This window comes from Haemaphysalis longicornis, unplaced genomic scaffold, assembly GCF_048455015.1.
Source record: "Haemaphysalis longicornis isolate Haplotype H1 unplaced genomic scaffold, Haemaphysalis longicornis Haplotype H1 scaffold_11, whole genome shotgun sequence".
Taxonomy (NCBI): Eukaryota; Metazoa; Arthropoda; class Arachnida; order Ixodida; family Ixodidae; genus Haemaphysalis; species Haemaphysalis longicornis.
The window spans coordinates 36,457,458-36,468,883 of NW_027526214.1; positions in this window are offsets into that span (position 1 = coordinate 36,457,458).

The window sequence follows — 11,426 nt, forward strand, 5'->3', positions numbered from 1 at the left end:
GTGCTCGTAATCCCTCCTGTGCAGCTCCTCTTTCTTGTCATCGTTCCTTCAGCTCCTGCTTTTCCCATTGCGCAGCCAATTTCTCGCGTTGCCATTCATAAAAGTATTGTTGCGGGACCATTGTTTGTCCTTAAAGTTTCGGCAGTTCACTGCGAAATTGTTTGTTTCATTTCGTCATTGACCATGTCGATTGCGAGGGTTGCTCTACACTTCTTCCACATGGGAATACTGCACAAAGAAGGGTTGCGTCGTAAAAATTCTTAAATTGTTTGGATGGTTTTCGTGATGCCTTGCATTTCCGCCATGATATTAAGCACTTCTGCCTTAACACCTTGTATCTCCGCTTCAATGCCTTGAACTACTTCTAGCTTCACTTCTTGTTTTGCAGCTCAAAGGTCCTCGATAGCTTTGCGGCTTTGGGCATAAAGAAAAATTGGCGTACCGCCCTCGTCGTGTGCGCCGGTGTGTTGTCATGCTGGGCATCACCAGCAATATCTTTGTATTCTACCGCCGGCGTGGGGTACTCAATCGGTGACGAAAGCGCACTTGTCGGTGCTGACCTTTCTCTTCTTAGTCGTTGTATGTCTTCCTTGAGCTTTTCAATTGGAGCCATAGTAATAACGTTTGCTGCGCTACGTTTTTGCTGTTGGCCATCATGAGGGCGTTCTGTTGCCTTAGTATACATTTTTTATTGTGTCATTAAAGGCCTTGGTTTTTTTCTTTCCCGTAGTAGTAGGGCCTTGGCTGTCCCTCGTTTCACCCGACTTGGCCTTGTCGGCCAAGGTTACACCTTCATCCCTGGGCTGGCGTCATCCGTTGATGCTTACGTCTCTCCTTGTTTTCGAGCATGAGCGCCTGCAAGTGCCTTTGCCGCCACCACCTGCGGTATTTCCGGTGTAAATTCTCTTTTTGCAGGACCTGGTGTGCAGCAGAATCTAATTTATCTTATTTTAAGAGAGAGCGGTGCCGCCACCCCGGTGTCTTTTCGCGGCTGGATGATCTCTCGGGATTTCTCCCGACTTCATTTAAGTGCTTCCTTTCCCATTGCCGCCGGCGCACCACCGAACAGATTTTGTGCCCTGCGTAGCAAACCTTCTCACAGGTCGGATGTCTTCGGCCGCATAGGTTGCATTTTGGTTTACATGTTTGAATCTCAGATGGATTCAGCGTACCGCATCATCTGCAGACAGGAGCATCGGTTTTGAGGCACGCGTCCAAGCAGTGGCAGATCATTTACGCACTGTTGACACACGTCGATTAGCTTCCTGTGTAGTGTGCACTTTGCTAGTCTGTTTACGTATCTCGTAGTTGAGGAGCTTTAGGCTCTTAATCGCGATCACCACGAATACAGTTTTGCCAATCCAGTTTTGTATTGCCGCGGTTAGTGGTGAACTTGGTCACGTTTACTTCAATATGTCTTTCGATATGTGATGCAGGGGGATGTCTCGAATTACGCCCTTCCTCATCCCGAGCCGTACCGTTTCGTAATCCCTGACTTCATGTGGACTCTGCCAACTACGATGATCGGTTTATACCTGGGTACCAGCCTGTATTTTCTTCCCAAAGCGGTACCTGCGAAGGTAACGTTTATTGAAAGTTGGAGCAGATGACGTTGCTTATTCTCGCGTCCTTTGGAATCCCTGCGGCCTCATTCACGGCGTCGGCTATGCCGGCGTCGATGTTCTTGCTTATATAGATGCGCCGACGTGAAATGATCTTCAAATCAACCCGCTTGTAGCCCAGGAATGGGAGCGTTTTTAATTGCCTTCTCGCAAGCTCTTCCCCTGCGGGTGGCTCCGTTGGGTCTCGGTTGTAGTCGGCCACCGTGTGGCAGCAGTAGACCGGGTGCTTGAAAGGGTGCCTTTCCAGCCGCAAAGATGCTCCAGCTCGTAGCTTTGGTACTTTGGCCGGGGTAATATGGTCCCACTCCAACTCCACTTGCATCATGGTAGACGTGGCGCTCACATAGATCAACGAGGCAGCCGTCCGTCTGACAGAAACCGCCGTGGCAGCGGGCGCTCCGCCAGCTAGGCCGGGCGGTTAGGTACACCGTTCCATCGACCCACCATGTATTGAAAAGGCGTTCGAAAGCCCACAAGAAAGTATATCCCACATCAAATATTGGTATACACAGATTGCTGGTGACTTCGGAGATCACTTGAGTAAACAATAATTTATGCAGAAGGAATCTTGGCAATACAGTCCCGATATTCGAAAATCTGTAGAGCCTGGTATTTACGTCATAGTGGTGATGATGCAGACGAGGATTAGTGGCTCTCCCTTTAAATCGGGGCGTCGGTTGTCAGCCACCGACTTGCTTGGCTTTATGCTTACTTGCACGACTCATAGCTACAATAATAGTTTTGCATCCTCCGTCATATCTCCCCTTCTTCCCTGCTTTAAAATCTAAAATCATCGCCCCACCCCCGTTTTTTCTCCCCTCGTTGTTTTAAATGTTCTTTCGTATGAATATTCCGCCTGCGCATGTATCCCTTCGCTAATTTTCCTCCTTCTACATTCCAGTCGCCTCTTCGTCGCCTATACCACCTTAGAGTTGAGGTTCCCCCTCGCCCCAAATCCCAAAACCTCCACCAGCGTCGTTTTCTCCTCACCCCTTGGTGGTCGTATCTCTGTGCAGCTCCTGACAATATAGTCTATAGTTTCCTGATCACTGCGGCAGCATGTATATGTTTCATCCTGCTGCCTGTAGCTACGCGTGTATGCCAGGGTTCTCAGGCACGCTGCCCATGCCTCGAAGAGGAAAATACTGCCTCTTGTATTGCCATGGAATCCCTCCGTCTTAATTTCCTGTTTCTCTGTCCTATGAGTCTCCAGGGTTTTTTCCCCTTCCATTCTCTGCGCCCACTTCGTCGCTTCTGCTGCCTTGACCTGCTTTTTAACTATTGTGTAAACCCCACTTTTTCCAACCGAATTTCCGCACCGCTTGGTCAGCTGTCTGGTCTTCCTTCTCCAGCGCGCGTTAATTCTCTCCATATAGATTACCTAAACACCCTCACGGCCCATTTTTTGTCCTCCATGTCACGAGGTGGCTCCTCAAACTTCATCTTGCCCTGCGCCTCTCTCGCCTCTAAGACGACCAGCCCATATCCCTTGTACTGCTTCATATGTAGTTTTGCTGTGGGCCTCTAGGGCCAATCTGCCAACCGCCTTCTGATTTCCCTCCAGGCCTGCTTGAATCTCTGGCTCCATACCTAGAACCGCATTTGCGAAGGCTACTCCTGGTACAATGACTCCTTTCCTGACTCCCATACCACCTCGTATTTGCTGCATCCCCAGAGGGCTCTATGCTTCTTAATGGTAGCAATCCATCCTCATTTCAAGTAAAGTTGGGCCTCATGCACCTGTCAGTAATGTTCGCTGTCTTCCGGAATACTCGTAAATATTTATACTCTTTCACAAATTGTATTTTTACTTGCTGCACTGATACTGTTTTATACACCGCGCCGTCGTTAAGGGCCATGATCTCCCATTTTTCTCTGCTAAAGGATAGCCCTAGGCGCGTCGCTTCTTCCCTGGATTTGTCCATCAAGCCCTGCATACCGGTTGTCCGCCATCAACAATATGTCGTCTGCGCACATTAGTCCTGGAACCCGTTGTTCCACCACCCGCGCGTTTTTTTATGTATGATAAGTCGAACCCCAGCGTACTGACTTCTAGCTTCCTTTCTAACCCCGCCATGTAGATGACAAAGAGCAGTGGAGAGAGAGGACATCCTTGTTTCAAACATTTGTAGGGGTATCTAGACCTGTTGTATATTATCCCCTACGACACTTTTTGCACTTGGTTCTCCTGGCATAGCTCCCTGAGTAAGCTAATAAATTCTTCCCCAATTTCCTCGTCCTCCAGGATACACCATAGCCGCTCCCTATCTAAATTATCATACGCTGCTTTGATGTCCAGAAAGGCTTCCCAAAAAGGCATATTTTGGACCTTCGCCCCCTCTGTGCATTGGCTTACCACAAACAGGTTGTCGTCTAGTCTTCGGTCCTTTCGAAACCCATTTTTAAGTTCCCCTAATATCCTATTTTGTTCACCCCCTGCTCTAGTACCAACGGCACTGCCTGCATTTCTGACCTGTACAGCACTTACGTGACGATTACTGGCCTATACAAGCTCGGGTTTCTCCACACTCCTTTGCCCTTGTACACTAAGTTCATCCTGCTCATTTGCCGTGCGGCCGGTATTGCCTTTTCTTCTATCCTTGTTCTTATTGCTTGTAGTAGTCTTCCTTTGCACTTTGGTCCTAACCCATTAATCAACTTCTTCGGTATTCAATCTGTGCCTACCGCGGTATTTTTGGGGGCCTTTTCGTCTTCTATTTTCCATTTCAGCTTGTCCCCATCTATCTTCAGACATTCCCACCTACCCATCACATCTCTGTGTCGGTGCGGGGCCTCTTCATCCACCTTACCGAACTTCACCGTGATGATTTTGTGTAGGTATGCCACTGCTTCATTTTTCTTCAGCATCTGTCCCTGCTCGTTTTATTGTACCGCCTTCTGTGGGACTAGTGCGTTTTCCTAATGCCTGCACATGATGCCAAAACCTTTTCGGCGCATCTCTACCCCTTCTTTCGTATTTGTGCTACCCAATGCTCGCTGCCCCCCTTTAATTTTCCCTGCACTAACTGCTTCACTTCCTGTTTCATTTGCTTATATTGCTCCTATTTTAGGTCCACCTCTTCCTCCTGCCTCCGTGCCCTCTTGGCATGCCTGTGTTCTCAAAACGCCCGTTTACGCCTCTGTATCGCCTCCTTGATTTGTTTGTTCCACCAGGTTTTTAGTGTTTTCTTTCCGCTCCATCAATTGGCCCCTCTGCCTTGACTGTATTTTCCTACACAGTTTTACGAGCCTGTCATATTCCCACTGTTCTCCAGGATTTCTTTCTATGTCACCTTCTATGCTTTTGGTTATAACCGCAATTTGTTTGGTGTTACTCTTTGTGCTCGGCGGCGGTCGACCCGTTTTTTCGCCCCCCAGTTTCCCAAAACCTAGATTTATGTGCTTCTTACCACTGCGCTTGCTGTGGCCTGCTTCCTCCTCTATGATCATTCCATCCAACCATTCATAAATTCCGTCTGAAATATGGCAGTAGTCAAAGCTCGACTGTTTCCGACCACATTTCACGTCATTTGACCCTCGAATTGTTGCTCCTTAATTACTATGATGAGCTTTTGCTACTGAAACATATCTAGCAATAAATGTCTCTTGAAGTCTGTATACCCGTCTAAATCTTCAATGTGGGCGTTCATTACCTCTACCAATAGTACATCCCTGGAATATTTCAAATCCTCGATGTCCTTTTCAGACATGCCAACAGTTTTTCGTTCTCTTGGCTATTCCTACCCATCCACAGCTACGACACCCCTAAAGCCATCTTCCTACCCTCCCTATTCCTTTCACCCACAAATGTTCTGTATAGTCTTCTCCCACTCTCTTCCAATTAGCACCCTGCCGTGTAAGCATACCTACTCCATCGCCTTTTCTCAATCCAGCCGTCATGTAACAACCTTCCCATACATACTTTCCCATTACCGGAGCTTCTTCTATGTCCCGTTGGTGCGTATCCGTCACAGCGTATACCTGGATATTTTTCTCTTCTAGCTGCTTACTAATCTCCATCAACTGCTCTCTTTTCCTGCCAATCTGCTTGTTTACGTATGCGATCTTCAGTTTCCCCCTCTCTTCTTTACACGCCGTCGTCGTCCATTTCGTTTGCCTGCACCAATCTGCACCTACCCCGCTATCTCCCTTTGCTTCTTGCATTTGTCTACGTCATCTTCGCAAAGGCCTGTGACCCCGCTAAAAAAGCCACTGTTCGCGCAGTGTGTCATCTTCCGATGGCTTCTCCCACCTGCCCACTGAAATGCACTCCGTCACGCTGGAACGCCCTTTTCTATCCCTACCATCGGACATCACTATTGATGTCTACGACTGCGAAACTCGGCTTTTTGGCCAGCTCTCGTAGGTCTCGGTTTGCCGCTGCAACTTCTCTTTCCACATGCACCCCTCTCCCAATGATATCTGGTACTGTGCTCATGACAACCTGCACATCTGGGCACATTGAACGAAGTTCCCTCACCCACGTTTATAGTTGCTTGGGAACTTCTCCGCCCCTTCACTGCACAATGTCATAGGTTCCTCCTGTGATAATAACTACGTTCTGCCCCTGCATATTTTGAACATCTTATTCATTGCCTTTTCTAACACTAACCTGACCGTCTGCCCTGGCAATATGCCTAACTGCACTCTCTAGTCCTCTCCCACCAATCCACTAATCTTCATCTCTGAGTAGCGCATGTTTGAGTCCCCAGCCACGATCATCACGCGCCTTTCTTCCTTTTCCTGGCTGCCCACCTGCACGGCCACCTGCTCCCGCACAGGCTTAGTCAGCGACAATCCGGGATCGTTTTCGAGCGTGGCGTCTCAGGCCTCCTCCTTTTTCTTCTCGGGTTTCAAGCCCGGTCGGCACACTTGCCCCGTGACCTGCGTCCTTCTTTCTCGGGATGTTACCCTTCGTCGACAGTTTGACCTCAATTTGTGCCTACCTCGTTCGGCAGCTCGGCAGCTCGCAGCGCCCCACTTACGCTAAATACAGGTGCAATTTACGGCCATTGAAAAAATACCACGCGCTTCCGTTCACGGCGCGTAACACGTCTGCTCAGCAAGATGCGATCGGTTTAAACCCGTGTCTACGTACCCAGTCTTTGTTGTCTGTGAAAAAAACATAACCGTAATGCGGAAAAAACTAATCAGAGTTCTGGCCAATTGTCCAAGATGACGACGAGGCAGCTTGCTAAAGTAGCTCCAGAATATAAGGAGTTGGTGTACGGCAGTTGGAGATTTTCACAACGGCCTTTCTTCATGAAAAAAAAAACAGGTCTTCTTAGAGGAAAGAGCAGACCACACGAACCGGGGGTCTACCTTACGAATCATTTTTATGTGCGGAAGGAAGTGACGCCAGAAAGTGCCGAAAAACTTACGTCCACGATCGCTACGGGTTTAAGATGACTGAGGGGCTGGTTGCAGAAGTAACAATAAGCATCAAGTGGGCAATAAAAGTTCAAAAAATTTCAAAGCTATTTCTAATCGGAGCCGTAAATGTCGTTTTTAAAAAGGAGGCGAAAGAATAAAACTTTGTTTCTCAACCAATTTTTTCTTATCTGTGGAAGAAGCTGAGCCTCGAAAGCTCCGGCAACTCACAATGCTATCCCGACACATCTAGGATTACTTCAAGGCTGCTCGCAGAAAGAACACTTTAACATAGAATGAGAAATTCAGCATTTAGATATTGATCCACGCGTCTTTCTTCTCGGCAAGCAAACGTCTGAAAGATGAAGAGGCTAAAAAATGATACAGAGAGATGATACAATTTTTGTGGCCTCTGAAATATGCTGGGGGAATTACGTCAAGAAACTCCCGTGCCTATAACCACACATCTGATACGACTGGGCAACTACACGAAGTAACACCTAAAATACAGCGGTAAACTACAGCAGCTGGAGAAAATTCTACCCATTTTTTTTGCGTTGCGCTAACACGTCTATATCGAAAAGGGAAGGCGAAGTGATGAGCACTGGGTCTACATACCTAATTGTCATTTGCAGGGGAAGAAGCTGATACCGAAAATGGGCTCCAAAGTCGCGTGCACTGTTAGAACCCGTCTACGATGATTGCGGGGCCGCTTAGGGAAGTAACAACTGAAAATTGTGGCGGACTGGGTCGGTTAGAGAAGTTTCAACCCCCCATTTGTCGTTGGAACAAGTAAGTCTGCTTAGACAAAAAGTGCGCGAACTGATAAAATTCGGGTCAGCATACCCAATCATTTTAGCTTGGGAAGAATGTGAGGCCTGAAGGCAGCGAGAAACACACATGAATATCTTCCCATAAAAAAGATGCCGGCGTGGCTCTTTGCAGACGACGCACCTAAATAGACAGCGTCAGATTGCAGCAGTTTGAGAACTTGTCACCTTCCTTTTGATGTATCGAACAAGAACCTCTGCCCAGAAAAAAGTATGTAAATGATAAAACTGAGGTCCACATACCCAATCTGGGATATCTGGGGAGGAAGTAGATGCTAGAATATTCTGAGAAAGGCACATGCGCTGCCACCATACGTCGGAAATAACTGCTAGGCGGCTGTTGGAAAAGACCCTTAAACAAACATCAGCAACTTGCAGGCGTACTAGAAATTTCCACCCGCCCTTCTATGGTGCGCGAAAGCAAGTCTGCTAGACAAAAAGATGGTAATGCATACTACGGTGATCAAATTACCCAATAATTGTTGGTGTGTGAAGAAGCTCAGCCGGGAAAGATCTTAGATACTCATGAGTGCTATCTGCCCACATCTACAATCAATCAAGACCTGCTTGTGGATGCAACACATTTATATACGTAGAGTGAAGATGAAGGCAGTTCCAGATATTTGCACAGGCTTTTCCTGTGGAGACAGACACGTCTGCTTAAACCAAGTAAGGCAGAAGAATAAAAATGATCCCATATTCCAAAGCTGTGCTGCTTGGTGAAGCGGCTGATCCTTTGTTGTGACTAGAATGTGATGTTTGCTACCGCCACCCACCAAAATTGACTTCGCGGCTGCTCGCGGAAGTACAGTCGAACCTCATTATAACAAAGTACTATTGGGACACAAGAACAGTTAGAAATATCCGATATTCGTTGTAACAGTAGAGGTAAAACTCGGCTGTAAAATAGATAATCTGGCTCGCCCAAAATTAGTTGATAATAAAATGCATTTTTAGCCTTCGAAAGCACTATCAACAAGGTAAGCCATATCTTTTTCTTTGTTATATTTTCAACTCAATGAACCGGAACATGAATATATGAAATTACAACACAACCACTTTCACCCACAAAACAAGCCGCGTCTCTATTTATTTTATGAAGGATGTGATCTTCATCTAGTGGGGACTAAAAACACTGAGAAAGATGGAGTTTTTCACATTGTCCACGAACAAAAGAGCCCTTATACTTCTGCAATTTTGGAGGCCAGAAGGTTTTTCAAACTATCTTCTCAGCCTCCTGTTCAAATATTTCTTCGTTATATCCGATATATTGCTCAGCTTTTATGCTTTCAGTTTCGTTATAAAGAACAAGTGTCATTCAGATAAAGCATGAACAACAAAAGTTTGTATTTGTTTCGCTACAGCCTATAATTCGCAATAACAAGGTTCAACTGTGGCAACTAAATTTACAGCAGCGGAATATGGAGGCTGAGAAATTTTCTCCCGCCTTTCTTTGCGCCACGTAACACGTCTGCTTCGCAACATGGCGAGCAAGGATGAAAACGGGGTCAGCATAACCAGTCTTGGCTGCCTGAGAAAGAAGCTGAGCCCGAATTGAGCAAAGAAACTAACATGCGCTATCACGAAAAGTGTAGGCTGACCATGAGGCTGCGTGCCGAATAAAGAACAACATATACAGCGGCGGATAATGGCAGTGCGAGAAATTTTCACTCGCCTTTCCTTGGGGCACTTAGCACGTGAGATTAGCATAAACAAATGTATAAAACTGGGGCCCACATATCCAATATTTCTTGGCTAGAGAAGAAGGAACTTCCTGAACGCTCCGCGAAACTCACGTACACTGTCACCACACATCAAAAATGGCTGTGGTGCTGTTTGTCGTAATAACCCCTACACATACATGTAGCTTACAACCGTTCTTACAACCGTTCGAGCTTACAACCGTTCGAGATATTTTAACCCACCTTTTTGTTTCGAGAAAACATGTTACCTTTGATAAAAAGAGCGAAATCTATAATAATGGGTCTCCATAACAACTCTTCAATGTCTGGGAAAGAACCTGATGTATTAATGCACCGGGAGCCACACGTGCACTGTGAGAAAACGTCCAGAATGGCTAGGAGGCTGCTGCTGAAGTGACCCTCACAAATGCCACTGCGACTGATGCCAGGTTGAGAAAATTTGCCACGTCTTCCTTCAGCAAACCCAAACGAGCATTTGTCCCAAATAAATGGAGGCGAAAGGATAAAATTGGGGTCAACCCACAGAATCTTTGTTGCCATGTGAAGAAGCACAGTCAGGAATCCGCATAGATACATATGCGTGCTACCAGCATAAATCTACATTCACAACGACACTGCTCTTGAAGTAACACCTTATATATGGTAAATAATAACGTCTGCTCAAAAACATTCCGCCTGCCCTTATTCCTGTTGCACATACAGGTCCCTGTAGTAAAATGGAGGCTAATGGAAAAATGTAGTCCGGATACACAAACATTTTTGCTTGGGTAAGATGCTGAATCAGAAATGGGCTAGCAACTTGCATGAGGGATTGGATGACTGCCTGGGCACTTGTCGAAGCCACACGTAAATATAAATCTGTGGATTGTGCGACTTTGAGAATTTTTTAACTGTCATGTTTGGTGGCGTACCAATATTTCTGATCCGAAAAAAAGTATGTGGATTTATAACACTGAGGTCAAACTACCGAACCATTGTTTGGAGAAGCTGAAAACCTCAGTTGGTTATCACAACACAACGACGATAGCTGTTGGAAGCCGCGCGGAAGAACTACATAAATATACACAGTGAATTAGACCAGTTCGACTAATCTGCGCCCCCCTTTTTTCGCAGCCCGTGACACCTCTACGTTGTATGTTTATGAACGACAGGCAGTCATGCTAAAAAAATCAGGTGCACTATCACAATGCACCAACGATGACCACGGGGCTGCTTGCAGAAAAAAAAACCTATTAAATAGTACTTTTCGGCAGTAGGAGAAATTTACACGAGCTTTTTTTCTAGCAAGCAGGCACACCTAGATAGAACAAAGGAGCGAAATGATAAAGCTGAGCTGAACATACAAAATTTTAGTGGTCTTGGGAGGAGGCTAACCCAGAATTCGGTCGTGGATTCTCGTGTCCTATAGCAATACGTGTAGGGTTAGTTACAGGCTACTCCGCAAGTGACAATAAACATACAGCAGCGACTTACGGCTGTTTGATAACTTTTTTCCAGCCTTTATATGCGGTTTATTCCACCTCTACTTAGCTAAAAGAAGGAGAAATAAAAACGGAGCCCACGTACCGTATCTTTGTTGCACGGGGAAGACGCTCACCGCTGGATATCCTTAGAACGTCTGGGGCACTGTCTGCACCCAACTAAATAGGTATCGGGGCTACATATACGGTGGCGCAAAATGGAAGTTCAAAAATGGTCCACTGGCCTATTTTTGCTGTGTGAAAACCCGTCTCCTTAGAATAAAAGTCTAGATCTCCATCGGCCAGCCACGCCAAATCCAAGGCCATGAGGTAGGCCATCCCCCACCACATCAGAGAAAACCGCCGATAACGGGAAATCGCTAAGCTTCGATGGCGGCGGCCTCTCAACCCTGCGCCTCGCACCCACCCCTCAAACTCCTG